Here is a 17,068-nt window from a genome sequence, read left to right as displayed (position 1 = left end):
TAAGTCCTTTGTTTAATTTGGTCTCACATCACAAAGTTTCTGTATCTTTTAAGTAGAAAGTTATCTTATAAAGTTAACAAAAACTGCACTATGTCTAGAATATTCTTAAATCACTTGGAAACCTAATACACTAGTTTAAGTGAGTGGAAAGTGAAGAATCCAGAAGTATCATTAGTTTCACACGTGGCTGGTGTGATGGTTAATGTTCTCAGCTGGTGGCAAGGTACTTCCATAGAACATTGAAATGGGAAGGATCTTGGAAACTATCATTTTACAAATAAGAAAATTAAGACCTAGAATAACTAAGTGATATAAACCAGGTTCTCTACCCTTCGTTCAGAGATACAGATATAAAGACCAGAAAATTTTCTAGGGGAAACTTTGGTCTGAAGAGAGAGAGAGAGAGAGAGAGAGAGAGAGAGAGAGAGAGAGGGAGAGAGGGAGAGAGAGAGAGAAAGCTGGATAACATCAGAACAATGAAAGCACTTTCACTGTGCCCAGTTCTTATCATCTCTTGCCATATTGCTACAACAGCCTTTTAAACAGATGTCCTATCCTATAGACTCACCCAAACCATACTGTATTTTGCTGCCAGATTTATCTTTTAAAAACACAGATCTAACCATATCAACCTCCTGATCAAAATTTAAAATTATTTCTTTTATAGCCTAGATCACTCCATTCTTTCCCTGTTATTCTCCAGTCAAGCCAAGCTTTTCGAAACTCCTAAAATATGCCATGAACTCTCACTCTCTCCTTTGCATTTACTCTTCTTTCTGCATGGAACATGTTCTCCTTTTCTCTCAATACCTACCTCTCCTGGCTAATTTCCATGCATCTTCCCTAAGACTTAGCCCAGATCATATCCTCTCCCCTCTCCCTGAGAATCAAATCTTGGAACAAAAATATCTAGAAAATAATGGTTATGAGAACTTATTTCTTTAATTATCATGCTATACATATATTATACAATAATATTCATAACATTAGTAATGAAAGAATAAAAGCAATTTGAAATAATTAAGCATATAATAGAGCAAAACATGACTCAAAGACCAAATGTATTAAAGCTATGACAGGTGAAATTTAAATCTCTAATATAGCAGCCATATTAAATACTGTAGTTAACTGTGTATTCATGTTGGTACATGACAGAATCTGCCACTTTGCAATTGGAATTCCTCCTCTCCTATTTTTGATGAACTTGATATTATATCAATATCCTGGAAACTGATGTCTAGATCTGAAAGATTTCCCATAAAAAATTTCTTGTATAGTTACATTTTGTTTTTTAATCTGTCGGACAATTTTAGCTTTTTGATTTGAGTATCTATTTCCATTTAATTACTGATATTTTGGGGTGGGTTTTTAAGATATATTCACATGCCATAACAGTCATCTTTTATTTTTAACAGTCATCCTTTTAAAGTGTATAATTAGTCGAGTTGTGCACCTTTCACCACCATCTAATTCCAGAGTATTTTCATCACTTCAGAAAGAAACCCCAGGCCCATTAACAGTCACTCTCCATTTTCCCTTCCCCCCGGCCCCTGGCTACTAATAATCTGCTTTCTGTCTCTATGGATTTGCCTACTCTAGATGTTTCATATAAATGGAATCATATAATATATGACCTCTTGTTGGAGCATGCATCAATATTTTATTCCATTTTATGGCTGAATAATGTTCTATTGTATAGTTATACCCATTCTGTTTATCCATCAGTTGATGGAAATTTGGGTTGTTTCCACCTTTTAGTTGCTATGAACATTCATTTACAAGTTTTTGTTTAAACATCTTTAAAAAATTATTTTGGGTGTGTAACTAGAAGTGGAATTCCTGGGTCATATGATAACTCTATGTTTAACTTTTTGAGGAACCATCAAATGGTTTTCCACAGTGGCAGAACCAATTTCTATTCCCATCAGCTATATATGAGGGTTTCAATCTCTCCACATCCTCTCCAATACTTGTTATTTTCATTAAAATTTTGTTTTTTACTATACACATCCCATGACATGGTATCTCATCGTGATTTTTCTTTTCACTGACAAGAACTTTTATTTCTTTTTAATGACATTAATCACAACAGCTACAAGGGGGAAAACATGATAAAGAGGAGGCACCAAACTTCAGTTTCATAACTGATCCTGACAACAACCAAAGTAAATTGGGGTCTGCATTAGATGCAAAACTACAGGTTATTTCAGGCTCTTTACCTACAAGTAAACTATGTAAACAGCACATTCATACTCTGTATTGTCAAGACCCCCGTGGCGAGAAGGTCATCACAGATGAAGAAGGCTAGGTAGACAGGTAAATGCACACAATGCTTACGCAAATAAAACAACATGGCAAGAATTCTACGTGAAAATTAGACTTAGAGGCCAACACCAAATATGAGATATGTAGCTTTTAAAAACAGATTAAAACTCCAGATTCTACCCACTACCATCTTTAAGGCAAACATGCCTAATAATGAGTTTTCTTTGGCTTTGTTTTTCTTCTTAAAGAATACCATGTTAACCACTAGGGAACAGTTCTCTCCTTCCCCAGTCCAACAGATTTAAGTAAGCTGCTAAAGCTTTGGAAAAACAGAATTATTTGAGCAAAGACGAAATGTGATTGTCACATTTTCTCGTTAACCCGTCACTCATTTGATTTGGCAAAGGCGATGCTCCCATTACACATCAGTCTTAAACCCTCCTGTACCAGGGAGGCAGGAACATGAGTCTTAGAATTTTGCCTAAGCAAAAGGCTGTCCCTTTACTCCTTGGTTATCTGTGGGGAACAAGACAACTGCAATGCTAGTTATTCCAGCAACAATGAACTCTAACTATGCTATAGTTCCAAAGGTGGATGTTTGTCTGTCCCACTCCATCAAGCTAATTTACGGAAACCTGGAGAAGTGACTGATATAGGCAATGCCAACTGAAATAACAGATTTTGACTCTTGCCTTTGAACAGAACTTCCCCATTGCATTTTGGCCCCAGACTCTAAACCAAATGTTGAAGGAAAAGAGAATCCTTGACTGGATAGAAATAGTTAACACTTAGGGATGTCCATCTAACTTTACTGGTAACTATGACCAAGTTTCTCCCAAGTCAGTTTCTAAATAGGATGTTTAAGATGGGTTACTGGCATACAAAGATGGGGCTGATGGAAGAACAAAACCAGACAGAGGCAGTGAGACCAGTATCACAGGCTGTGCTATAGCAACTAGGTACAACCTTCACAGAGAGTGAACAGCAGCACAAATGCCAGACTGCAAAATCTCCCAAGAGATGTCTAGAGCTGTCTGTAAAGAGAATAACAAACTACTAAGACATCCATTAAGATAGCTGCACATAGCATTACCCTTAAGATCAGGTAATGCTTTGAGCACAGGCTTAATCAAAACTATTTTAGATCCACTTTAGTAGTTTTGTAAAACTGTACATCAGAGATTTGACCAAGTAAGGAGATGGTAACATCCTGGATCAAAAGGCACCTCTTATTAACTAATAATGGAGACAAAAGACAGCTTCTCCAAAGTCTCTCCCACAGGATGGAAGCTCACTGACTAATACGTCAACTCATACTTGAAGTTGGGGTTCAGCAGATGAAACTGAAGACCAACTGACACCTCTCAATAGCACTGCTTTCTGGCCTGTCCTAGAGTCAAGACTCTGGGTGGGTGGTTCTTCAATAAAGAGTGCAGTAAGGCTTTTCTTAAGACGCATATCTATGTCTAACAGGATACAGAAATATGCTGGTAGAGCCCTAAGGTCACTGGGGAAAAAAGAAGGAAAATCCTTGAAGAAAGGCAGAGAAGGCAAACAGTCACAAGACTGCAAATCAACAGGGGTTGTTAGTCATCAACAGGGGTTGTTAGTCAACAGGGGTTGTTATTGCTATTCTTCTATTAGAGTTAAGATGTACAAGATTTGTAAACACTATTGTGCAAAATAAATTTAATGAAGAATGAAAAAAAAAGCCAAAAAATAAAGGCAGCTAGTAGGTACAAAAAGAAGAGAAGATTTACACTTTTAATTTGTCCTTTCAACTACTTCAGATGTCCTGGATTACCAACTTTTAAAATACTGACAGGTATTCGGAGATTCAAATAAAAAAAGTAAGAGGGGTTGCTAAGTGACTTGTATCCATTTATAAGTCACCAGCAATAATTAACACTGGCTTGCAGCCTGATAAAGAATCTCTTCCTCATAGGAGATTAAAAGATGATTTCTTTTGGGCACCAGAAGAAGACTTCACCTCTGCACAGAGGTGGGTGTTTTGCTTGAGCCTAGGTGTTTTGACTTAATGCTGGCTTTCAGGCGGCAGCCACCTTCAATTTAAATTAAAAAATTAAAACTATATCAACTCAACACTGCTTAAATGCATAGACACACACAAACAGGAAGGACCTTATACAAAAAATTTCAAGTCAGCAATGGGCATTTCCAAAAGGTGACAAGTTCTTTAAATAAAAATGTTGTGAAAAATAAATTTTAAAATCTACAAAGCACAAAACAGCAGAAGATGAGATGCTGCTCTGGACAGGACCCTGGATAGGGACCTTCATTGCTGATGGGAGGAGACAAATGGACCATACAGGAAATCTGGTAGACGCTGGAACCGATGGTGGCTTCGCATGTTCCCATCAACCCACTGAGTCAGACTGTATCTTTGCAGAGATTTCTGTCAGAACCGGGTGTAGTTTCACCTGGTGAGGTCCGAAGGATGCTACCATTTTGGGTTCTGCATGTGATAAACTTGACCCATCAAGGCACACAGCTCCCCCAAGGTACCTTGGCTAGAGTCCACTGGGTGTTCTATATGAGCAGTGACATTCCTGAGATAACTTTGCTTCTGCTTTTCTAGATCTGATGGTGAAAATGTCAGAATATTAGTCCTTGCTTTGGTTTGCAGAACAGGAATGACTTTGCCTAGTCTTTTTCCATGGACCTTCAGCTTCCCAGAATCCTTGTCAAGAACATCTTTGTTTGATGAACTGGAAACAACTGGAAACCTCATTTCAAAACTTGATTTACAGGGAAGAGATATGGGAACATATGTATAACTGATTCACTTTGTTATAAAGCAGAAACTAACACACCATTGTAAAGCAATTATACTCCAATAAATGTTAAAAAACAAACAAACTTGATTTATGTGATCCATTTCTCCAGGATGACCCCATATTAGAAGGAGTCTCTGAATGGTTCAATATCTGAGAGGTTACAGGTGTAGGTTTCTTACTGTTAGACATATTTTTATCAGAGACAGTTTGTTGAAAGTTACCGTTTGAAGAAGGGAGTGGGGGCCCATCATAGGCAGAGTTACTGGGGATGATCCCTTCAGATTCTGTGAAAATTGTGCTCTCATTTAGGCTAAGACCATCTTCTCTCATCTCTTCTCCAAGGGAGGAGGGTTTTTCAGTAACTTCAGATGTATCAGTCTTGTCCTTATCAAGTGCAACATCACAAACTGTTGGATCAAATGGTGCAACTGTAAGTTTTATACTTTTCTAGTGCAAAGCGTCTGTTCAATGGTTTAGTAGGAGTTGGTCCATGACCAACTGATGTATTTAGTTGAGGTAGTTTGAAGAGGCCAGAGGTCTCAGCTTCTGGTCCCAAGCTGTACAATGAATTTTTCTCTTAGGGAGTATCAAGGGGAATTTGACTCCCTTTCCCTCCCTTCTCAACATTCCTGCTGTCATCGTTAGGCAAGCCTCCTCCCCAAGAAACTGTGCTCATTTGATAGGTCATCTTCCTTCAAGATCTCCTGAATCTCTTCCTCCATGAAACTGAAATGGCCATCATCTTTTCCATCAGACAGCTCCAGCAAGGAGTCATCCAATCCATCCTCATCCAAGGAATCCCAAGAAAATGGGGCATTGTCTTTAGGCAAGAGAGAGGTACCAGAAGACTGTTCAGAGGGCACTAGTGAGCACATCATACTGTGTGGAGCTGCTGGTGTGATCTCTGCCTTTGCCACGAGACCAAATGGAAAAAGGGTTCAGCTCCTGCTAGCTGTTCCTTTCAGGAGACTTGTCAAAATGATTGACTCCCACCTTCGAAGTTTGTGGTTGTCAAGCACAAGTATCACAGGCACGGGCTTAGCAGCCATATTTCTGAAAGAGAAGCTCTTTCTGAGCCACTACCCCTACTCTCCAACTCCTTCCAAAAGGTCTAGTCCTGGGAGTTCCCAGGCAGTCCAGTGGTTAGGATTCCACACTTCCACTGCAGGGGGCACGGGATCCCAAATGCTCACTGGAAGAAAAACATCATTACTTGCAAACTTTACTGTGAACACAAAGGACCACTATTCTTCATAACCACTGAAAGCATCAATTCCTATGCCACATGACATCCACAGGCACAGAGCTGGCTCTTCTGAACTTCTCTCATAGAATGTTCCAATAGGTCAGATTATTTTGAAGCAAATCCCAGGAATCACATCATTTCATCCCCAGAAGCCGGGCCAAAGCCTAGGCGAACGACTGCACCTCACTCCACCCCCTGCGTCATTTTATCCTCTCATTGTGATTTTGATTTGCAGTTGCCTCATGGCTAATGCTGTTGAGCATCTTTTAATGTGCTTATTGGCCATTACTATATCTTCTTAGGAGAATTATCTATTCAGATTCTTTGCCTATTTTTAAATTGGGTTATATTTGTCTTTATTTATTGAGTTGTAATAGCTCGTTTTGTAGTCTAGATACAAGTCCCTTATCAGATGCATGATTTACAAAAATTTTCTCGCATTCTGTGGGTTGTTTTTTCATTTTCTTGATAGTGTCCTTTGAAGTATAAAAGTTTTAAATTTTGATTAAGTCCTATTTATCTACTTTTCTATTGCTTGTGCTTTAGGTGTTACATATAAGAAACCATTTTCTAATCCAAGATCATGAAGATTTACACCTATGTAAGTCTATATTAATAAGGTTTTCACCAATGTAAATCCTTTTGCTCCCTCCAGTGACTGTTAAGGTAGCTGGGTTTCACCATAAATGCATGTGGTTAGTTTTCAAAGTTACTGCAGAGGGAGGATGGGGAGCAGAGTAAGTTAAAACACCACTAAGCTTGCTGTTCTTATCAAGATACAGCTGCTTTTCCTTTTTTTAAAAAAAAAATTTATTTATTTGGTTGCGCTGGGCGGGCTCTTTAGTTGTAGGAAGTCCTTACAGCTGCTTTTCTTTAATAAATCCTCCATGGGACTTCCCCGGTGGCGCAGTGGTTAAGAATCCACCTGCTGGGCTTCCCTGGTGGTGCATTGTTTAAGAATCCGCCTGCCAATGCAGGGGACACGGGTTCAAGCCCTGGTCCGGGAAGATCCTACATGCCGCGAAGCGACAAAGCCCGTGCGCCACAACTACTGAGCCTGCGCTCTAGAGCCTGCAAGCCACAACTACTGAGCCCATGTGCCACAATTACTGAAGCCTGTGTGCCTAGAGCCTGTGCTCCGCAACAAGAGAAGTCACCGCAATGAGAAGCCCGTGCATCGCAACAAAGAGTAGCCCCCGCTCAACACAACTAGAGAAAGCCCACGCACAGCAACGAAGACCCAACGCTGCCAAAAAATAAATAAATAAACTTAAATAATAAATAAATAAATGATCCATGGATTGCTGACAGGCTTTGGTTAATTTTCAGAGTTCTGAAAAAATTGATTCTGACATTTTTGGGGTCTGTTTTCTTGTTATTTTTGAGGGGAGAATTTTAGGAACTTTTGACTGCCATTTTCACTGACATCACTCAATATATTTAGTTTTATATCTACCATCTTGCTATATGTTTTCTATTTGTCTCATCTGTTTTGTGTTTATTCTCTTGATCTGCCTTAATTTTACCAATCATTTTTATTCTTTTTTCTATTAATTTTATTGCTATTCTTTTAGAGATTACATTAGAATCACAATATACATATAGCAAATATGCAAGAGCTAAAACTCCTTAAAGCGTGTTCTCCCCTCTTCACTTGTTGTGTTATCATGCATTTAATTCTATATTTAAATTGGCTAACTTTAAAACTGTTGCTTTTAAAGTCAATATATATGCACATATATACAATTATTTCTCCCAGTGTTCTTCATTCCTTCCTGCATTTCTATTCTTCCGTCTCGAATCATTTTCCTCCTGCCTAAAGAATTCCCTTTAATATTTATTTTAATCCAAATTTTCTCTTGATGAATTTTCTGTTATATTTGACCAAAAATAGCTTGGCACTAAGAAATTCATTTTAATAATGTTAGCACATTACTCTTACATGCTTCTATGGTGACCACTTAATTTTTCTTGGCTCTCCCAAAACTCAAATGGTTCAAGAGTCACATCTCTCCTCAGAGGAGTTTGTCAATACTTAAATTCAGTCTGCTTGGTTACCTTGCAACCACGGCTCTCTAATGGTATGATTTTCAAAATTTTTTTCCCCTTGAATTTGGATTTAAGAAGGGGGCAATGTTCTTATGTGGTTTTCTTCATTCTAAATAGAAGCAGAACTCCTAGTTTCTATGTATATCATTCCTGGAATGCTTTTCCATCTCTTTGCTTAAAAAATTATAATAATATTGGCTTTGGGCCAGCGTTTCCTGCAAGAACCTGCAGGAACCTGCAAAAAGCAGGATGACTTAGCTGAAGTTTTCATCCTTCATTTTGAGGACCTTAGTTTCTTTTAAGCTTCTTTTCAGTCTCCCATATGGTGGTGGCTGCTTAAGGTCCTAAATATACCCTATTAACAGAACAATGTCTCCTCCTTTAGGTCTCTTCTGGGTAACTAAACTCCATCCTACTTTTCCTTGTCTTGAGCAAATTATTTTTTTATAGTTTGTAACTGGAGCCTTGTGTAAACCTTAATGTCCTCACTTTGCAACTTTGTGCCCTCTGTCGAATTCTCACTCTGTTAATTTTTGTGTTCTTGCTGATAGTCTCTCAGAAAACAATCTTGTCATACCCCTAGGCAATGGCTCTGCTTGTGGATGAATGTGGCTACATTCACTTCTCCATATTATTCTCTTTCCACTTATGCTATGCATTCTAGCCTCAACTATGGCAACATTCTTTCTTCCTTCACTAAATCTTTAACCTCAACCTAAACACAGAAGAGGTGATTAAGCCTCCTCAAAGTCAGGCTGGCACAATGCTTTCACCACCAGTTACTACAGCTTTTCGACAGTTAGGTACATGAGTTTGTTTCTAACTATCCCCCATCCTTTATAGCAGTGGTCCCCAACCTTTTTGGCACCAGGGACTTGTTTTGTGGAAGACAACTTTTCCACGGACGGAGGCAGGGGGATGGTTCAGGTGGTAACGGGAGCGATGGGGAGCAATGGAGAGCGGCAGATGAAACTTCACTTGCTCTCCTGCCACTCACCTCCTGCTGTGCGGCCCAGTTCCTTACATGTCCTTGGCCCAGTCCTCAGCTTGGCTACCGGTCCTCGGCTCGGGGATAGGGGACCCCTGCTTTATAGAACACATACCCAAAAGCATACTAGCTAGCATGCATGTGTTATTTTCCACATTTCAAAGTTTGGCTTCTTACAGAAATTAGAGTTCTCACTTCTTTTGAAATTTATCTGAACATAATCTTGCTCAGTGTACCAATATTGTCAGGAATATTAATTTTTTGGTTGTTTTTTGTTTTGTTTTGTTTTTGGTAGACAGGGGTAGCCATCAATAGTTTCAGTTGAGTGAGATTTAGTTACATTCCCCCACAACCTCACTCTATCAATGAAGCACTTGCTTGGACAATTCTTACACACACACACACACACACACACAAAGTTATGTAATATGTTCTGTAAGTGCAATGAAGTCCCAGCTCTGTCATTTTTTAGTATTCTAACCACACCTTTCAGGAAAGATACGCTGGAGGCAAATGTGACAATATACTAGAGGCAAGATCCAGTTAATCTTATAGTCTATTTTAGGCAACCAGAATCTTCCAAATCCTTAGCTGGACAAATGACAATTTAGGGATTGAGCCTGGAGAGTCATCCTTAACAGAACAGGCTATGGGGCTGGATGGAATTTTTTTTTTAATTGTAGTAAAGCACTCATAAAATTTGCCATCGTGACCATTTTTAAGTGGTGTTAAGTACACTCACACTGTTGTGCAACAATCACCACCATTTACCTCAATAACTTTTCATCATCCCAAATTGAAACCCCAAACCCATTAAACCATAACTCTCCCTTTGCCCTTCTCCTCAACCTTTGTAGGTATCTCATAGAAGTGGAATCACACAATATTTGTCTTTTTATGTCAGGCTTATTTCATTAAGCATAACGTCTTCAAGGTTCATCTATGTTGTAGCGTGTGTCAGAATTTCATTCATTTTTAAGCTTGAATAATATTCCATTGTGTATATATACACCGTATTTTGTTTATCCACTTATCTGTCAATGGACACTTGAGTTGCTTCCACTTTTTGGTTTTTGTGAATAATGCTGCTATAAACATGGGTGGTCAAAAGTCTGTTCAAGTCCCAACTTTCAGTTCTTTTGGATATATATCCAGAAGTGAAATTGTTGGATCATACGGTAATTCTATGTTTAATTTTTTGAGAAATCACCATACTGTTTTCCAAAATGGCTGCACCATTTTATATTCCCACCAAAAGGGCACAAGAGTGCACTTATCCTGGTACGACTTGTTATTTTCTGTATTTTTGATAATAGCCATTCTACCCGATATGAAGTGGTATATCATTGTGATCTTGATTTGCATTTACCCAATGATTAGCGATGTTGAGCATTTTTTTCATATGCTTATTGGCTATTTGTATATCTTCTTTGAAGAAGTGTCTATTTGAGTCTTTGCTTATTTTTTAAATTGGATTTTTGGATAAAATTTGTATATTCAGGAGTATCTCTGAAATATTTTAGCCAGTACAATATATATATAAAATGTCACTAATTTCTTCAATTAAAAACCCATTTCTAACAACTAGCATTTTATTCTATATTTACATATTATAATTTTACCAATGAAAACACATTTCTAACATTCACTATGCAAATTTGCAAAGCCTCTGGTATCTAGCTTTTAGTAGTTGCCTCTGATATGACCTTCCTGATTCAAATTCTAGCTGACCATTCTGAGAGTTATATTCCATATTGGGGCAATTGCCCACACATATACTAACACATAATATCACACTGCTATATTGAAAAATTTTTAATTTAAATTAAGTCACACGCACCATAGCAAAAAGCTCTATATCTGGTTCTGTGGCTATGGTGCTGACCTTTCTCTCCTTCACCTACCATGCCCAGTCACATTTGCTACCTATTCTGTTTCTTGAACCAGCTAATTTGCCCATTCCTAACCCAGGGTCTTTGCACTTGCTGTTCCTTCTGCCTAGAACACTCTTCCTTTTGATTCTCTCATGGACTTATCCTTCTCAGTATCCAGGTCTCAGCTCAAATGTTACCTCCTTAACGAAGCCTTCCCTGATCCACAAATTAAAAGTAGCTCCTTTCTCCCGAGTTTTTCTTAATCAAACTGCCCTGCTTATCTTAAACTTAAGTTTATGTGTTTATTAGCTCCATGAGAAGAAAGATTTTTTATTTGCAACTTTGTACCCAGTACCAAGATGAGTGCTTTGGCATATGGTAAGAGCTCAATAAATATATATTTTTTATATTCAAGTGAATAAATGAATGAATACCTAGAATGTGACATGTGTTAGAACAGAGATAAAAAGAAAGCACTATGAGAACACAGAGCAGGAATACCTAAATCATAATGCCAGGACAGGCTGCCTGGGGTAGGTGAGAATTGTGCTGAAACAACTATCCTGATAAGATGTAGATCAGTCAGCATGGGCTGCCATAACAAAATACCACAGATTGGGTGTAACCGTAGAAATTTATTTCTCACAGTTCTGGAGGCCGGGAAGTCCAAGATCAAGATGCTGGCTGATCTGGTTCCTGGTGAGAGCTCTCCTCCTAGCTTGCAGACAGCTGCCTTCCACCGTGTCTGCACATAATGGAGAGAGCAAGAAGATGACATATCTTCATCTTCTTTTATAAGGATTAGGGCCCCACCCTTATGATCTTATTTAACTATTATTACCTCCTCACAGGCCTCACCTCCAAATACAGTCACAATGGGGGGTTGGGGCTACAACATAAGGATTTTGGGGGCACATAAACATTCATTCCGTAACAGAAGCTATATAAAGAAGGGCGGGCATTGTTGGGAGACATTCCTCCATTGGTCTCTCACGCTCCTACACATTTTGCTGGGCATGCCAAGAATGAGGGCACTCTGGGCGTGGTGCTAGGCCAGTGAAGTGAGGGCCTCACCCCAGCACAGACTTAGCTTCCTCAGGACCGAACACCTTAGTGGCAGGCGAGGAAAGGGCAGAATTTCCTTCCTTTTTAAGACTGAAAAATACTCCATTGTATCTATATGCCACATTTTGCTTATCCATTAATCCATAGACGGACATTTGAGATGTTTCCATGTTTTAGTTATGGCGAATAATGCTGGTGTGAACAATGGGAAACGACTTTTCTCTGTGTAATCATGTATTGTGGCCATCTCTGCTAAGGGCAGGGAAATCTATGTAAATTTAGCCAGAAATGTTTAAGAAATATCATTTAGGAAAATGTTTCTCTTCCATTGTCCCAGAGTTGAGAAACGTTTGTCCTTGCAGAGTGTGTGTTTGTGTGTGTGTGTGTGTGTGTGTGTGTGTGTTTGGTCCAGTAAGTTACCAGAAAACTACAGAAGGAATGAAGGTGTACATTTCATTTCTCACTGATGTAGAGACTTGAGGGGCCTAGACTCGAGGCACCAAATGGGATGGTTTTGCTTAACTGCCTCTTACTGAAAAACTCAGACTTAGGGAAATGTATTGGAGAACTGTGTCCTGTCTCTTGTAAGTTGTGTCCTCCATCCTCTGCAGCGGGGATGGAGTTTGTGTGTGAGTTGGGCTGTGATTCCTAGGGTAGAACAAATCTCTGTGGGTATGGGTTAGAGTCCTCCTAAATGGAGATTTTTTTTTTTTTTACAGTAGGGATTAAAGAAAGCTCCTTCACAGAGTAGTAACAGAGAAGTAAATTTAAATACAACCAGATACTGTTCTGTGTCCATGAAGGGAACCCCCAGTCCCCATGAAATGTTTGTTTTGTTCTTTTCCTTTGACTCTAGAAATAGTCATATTTAAGCATCTGGTTTTAGTTTTTCTCTTGGGTAGCAAAATTTATTTTGTTACCTATAATCCTTCAACAAAGTTCTAAAGGTAAGGTCATATGTCGATAGTGTGGTTTTGGGTATTTTAAGGGGAACACCTTTTCTGTCAGAGAGCATCATCTTACTAAGGAATTATGGGAAAGTGAGCAGAGGCTCAAGGCCGAGCAAAGAGGGGAAGAGCTCTTTGGAAAAATGGCTGCAATCTATACTGATTCAGGAGTCGACTTAACATAATCCTCCTCCCCCTCCCAAATATATAAGAGGAGGATTACAAAAAGGGAAGAAAACTTTTAAGAAATGATCTTAGCTTATTTTCAGCCAAGCATCTTATTGTTTAAATAAACATTAAAAATATTTAAACAAAGAAACTCTGACTTTGATCACAGATGCTTTGTTTCTCAATCACCCAGCATTTCAGTCCATTCTTAGATCACAATAAGGAACCAAGTTTAATTTCAATAATACTAAAAGAGTGGTCTGATGAGAAGTATGTGCAGCATACGAAAAAGGTGAATTACCATACTCAACCAATAAGATAATAGTAGGGTTGAATCCACGGTGAAGCAACAATCTCCCTTTTCATTTTATGATGTGCTTCTGAAACATCACCTTGGAAGACTCATATTAAAATAACAACAACAACAAAATAAATAAATAAAATAACAAAAACTATGGTTATACAATGGAACTACCTTGAAGTTTTAATGCATAACAGGTTTTGATTTTAAATGACTTCACAGGAGGGTAGTACTGGTGGTATGCAACTGGTTCCACAGAGAACAAAAATTGAAAACCCCACATATCACACTCTAGGTCAGCAGTTTTCAAACTTCTTGGTCTCAGGACTCTTTCACAAACTTAAAAATTAAGAACTCTAAAGAACTTTTTAAAAAGTGGGTTATATCTATAAATATTTATAGTAATAAAAATTAAAGTGGAGAAATGAAAATGTTTATTAATTTATTAAAAATAACAATCCCATGTTAATGCATTTTAATGAACACAGTTATATTTTCAAAAACAAAAAAGTGAGAGAGGTGGCATTGTTTTAGATTTTTGCAAATCTGTTTAATGCCTGGCTTAATGGAAGACAGCTGAATTCTCATGTGCTCTCAATCTACTGTGCTAACTATATTGTTTTGATTGAAGTACATTAAAATAACCTGGCTTGGGCTTCCCTGGTGGCGCAGTGGTTGAGAATCTGCCTGCCAGTGCAGGGGACACGGGTTCGAGCCCTGGTCTGGGAAGATCCCACATGCCGCGGAGCAACTAAGCCCGTGAGCCACAACTACTGAGCCTGCGCGTCTGGAGCCTGTGCTCCGCAACAAGAGAGGCCCGCGCACCGCGATGAAGAGGGGCCCCCGCTCGCCGCAACTAGAGAAAGCCCACGCACAGAAACGAAGACCCAACACAGCAAAAATAAATAAATAAATAAATAAATTTATAAAGTTCCTACCAAAATTCTTAAAAAAAAAAAAAATAACCTGGCTTCACACAGATATAGAGCGGGAAAAGGGAGGAATATTTTGGTAACTTTTTCAGATAATTATAGATATTCTTCACAAGTGGTAGTATCTTAAAAGTTAGTTGCATGTAGAGTCTGAAACTGTATCAATGAACTTTTTGTATTCTGTTCTATACAAATCTATTGGTCTAAGTTGTACTTTGAATGGATGTTTCACTCACGCATGATCTTGTAACATCACGCATTGTACCTCTGAAAATACTGGCTCTTAATTATGCAAAGATTCAATATGTTGACATTTTTTATTATACAAACTCCACTTGTTACTAAATTTTCTCTGTAGAAAAGTCTCAAGAATTGGTAAGTTGTCAAGTTCATAGTGGTAGACATGTTTTCTAAAATTCTTAATTTTTATTTGAAAGCTTTAATTTTATCATTGACAACAAATACTGCCAGTGGTTTTCTTTTAAAGGAGAGGCTGACTTCATTTTCAAAGAAAGCATCTGTCAAATACACAAATCTGAAGGATCAAAGTTTGTCACTTGTTCTTTCAAGCAAAAATGTCATTCTGTGAAAAAAGCAGCTAGTTAAAATACATGTACTCAATGGCTGACCTTTAAAAAAATTAATGCTTACAATTTCATCAAGGACCTTCTTAAGCGAAGCAATTTTTTTCTACTGCAAGTGCATGGCCGTGCAGAATAATGACTACTAGAGTTTGGTGCCACTTGCCATTGATTTGTGCTAAGGCCCCAGAAGTTTTATTTACTATTGATTTGATACCATCACTGCAAATTCCAGCAGTAAAAAAGCAAATAATGGTATTATTATAAAGAGCTTTGATTTTGCATACACCCCCTGGAGTCCTGGGGATCCCCAGAAGGCCATGAACCACACTTTGTGAACTGCTATGTATTAGAATAAATGCAGAATATAAAAACGATTAAAAGACACAATCCCTATTCTCAAGTTCATCTTGTAATAGAGGAAACCGACTGGAGACGACTGCAACACAGCTTTAGTGATAGAAGAAATGGCAGCCGTGTGGAGGACAGATCAAAGGCAAGCACGGAAGCAGAGACCAGGTAGCATACTACTGCAGTAATGCAGACAAGCAGTGATAAGGGCCTGACCTAAGGCAGGTGGTGGAATTACAGGACTCGGTGTCTGATTCGATGTGAGGCACAGCGGAGAAGGGCAGTTTGGTGGACAGCGGTGCCCTTCCTACAGAGGCATTACAGGAGGAGAAGGTTGGCAGCGAGGTGGGCGGAGACTTATGAGTTTAGTTTTGCATTAACTGTGAGATGAGCATCCGCTCTCTAGGCAGAGGTGTCAGAACAGGCAATTGGCTATTAACTGCTCCTTCCCCGAGGGCCTCGCAGTTCTCATTCCCTTCTGTATCCTCAATGCCTAGCACAGTACCCAGCTCTTAAGGTCGATTGAATAAAGAAATGAATCTGGTTAGGGGCTCGTGACAGTCAGCTAACAGGAGGGTTCAATTTGGCAGTCATTTCATATACACGCTTCTTTGAAACCACAGGAGTGCATGAGATCAGGTTGACTGTAGCAGGAGGACTGAACTCCCGCTTCAAAATCTTTCTGGTCCTGGGCTTCCCTGGTGGCACAGCAGTTGAGAATCTGCCTGCCAGTGCAGGGGACACGGGTTCGAGCCCTGGTCCGGGAGGATCCCACATGCCGCGGAGCAACTGGGCCCGTGAGCCACAATTGCTGAGCCTGCGCGTCTGGAGCCTGTGCTCCGCAACGGGAGAGGCCGCGATGGTGAGAGGCCCGCGCACCGCGATGAAGAGTGGCCCCCGCTTGCCGCAACTGGAGAAAGCCCTCGCACAGAAACGAAGACCCAACACAGCCATAAGTAAAATAAATAAATAAATAAAATTAAAAAAAAAAAATCTTTCTGGTCCTAAACGGTCAGAACAAGGGGCGTTCTTGGGAAATGTTGCCTCCAGTAGGTCACGAAGGCCTATAACATACAAATTTAGCTTGTAAAACCTGTTTCTGGAGAAGGCAGAACACCCAACAACCAAGACTTGTCACCTTTATGTCCGCACTTCAATACCTGTCAGACTGGTTTTACGTGGGGTGAGATGGGACTGACCTCGGCGTCCCAATCTTCTGTGGGTAGACGGCGTCTTTCGCAATCTCCCTTTTCGCGAATTATTTGTAACTGTCTCTCCGAATGGCCAGGACGCGGCCCTCAAACAGGTTCAGACGCCGTGCGTTCGCGCGCCCAGGCAGGGGGCGGCGCTCCATCCACCCGCCCCGCTGACGCGGTATAAGCCGAGATCACCTCAGCCGCACGCGGTGCAATCACAAAGCGCGCGCCGCCGCCGGCCACGCCGCCGCTACCCTCGTTCAGAGATCCTTCCGCCCGTCCCATCGCGGCGCCGTGTCCTGGCGCC

The 17,068-nt window shown here is 39.7% G+C and overlaps 1 protein-coding gene and 1 pseudogene across 2 annotated transcripts in view; both read right to left on the bottom strand.

Moving 5' to 3' along the window:
• Window positions 1-16,776, bottom strand: part of ANKIB1 (ankyrin repeat and IBR domain containing 1) — a 238,061-nt gene extending 221,285 nt beyond the window's left edge. The window contains exons 1-2 of one of the 2 annotated variants that reach the window (XM_057549575.1): window positions 16,765-16,776; window positions 11,867-11,965 (exon numbers count right to left, since the gene is read on the bottom strand). The gene's annotated coding sequence lies outside the window, so the exon portion shown is untranslated. Of the gene's footprint in view, window positions 1-11,866; window positions 11,966-16,725; window positions 16,744-16,764 lie in introns of those variants that run through there. The other variant, XM_057549574.1, reaches the window with a different exon arrangement.
• Window positions 4,398-16,746, bottom strand: LOC130708555 (S100P-binding protein-like; annotated as a pseudogene).
• Window positions 16,777-17,068: the final 292 nt, after the last annotated feature.

Source organism: Balaenoptera acutorostrata, chromosome 7, assembly GCF_949987535.1.
Source record: "Balaenoptera acutorostrata chromosome 7, mBalAcu1.1, whole genome shotgun sequence".
NCBI classification, from domain to species: Eukaryota; Metazoa; Chordata; class Mammalia; order Artiodactyla; family Balaenopteridae; genus Balaenoptera; species Balaenoptera acutorostrata.
Note: the sequence above shows the minus strand (reverse complement) of the source record. Positions and strands in the feature narration are given on the sequence as shown.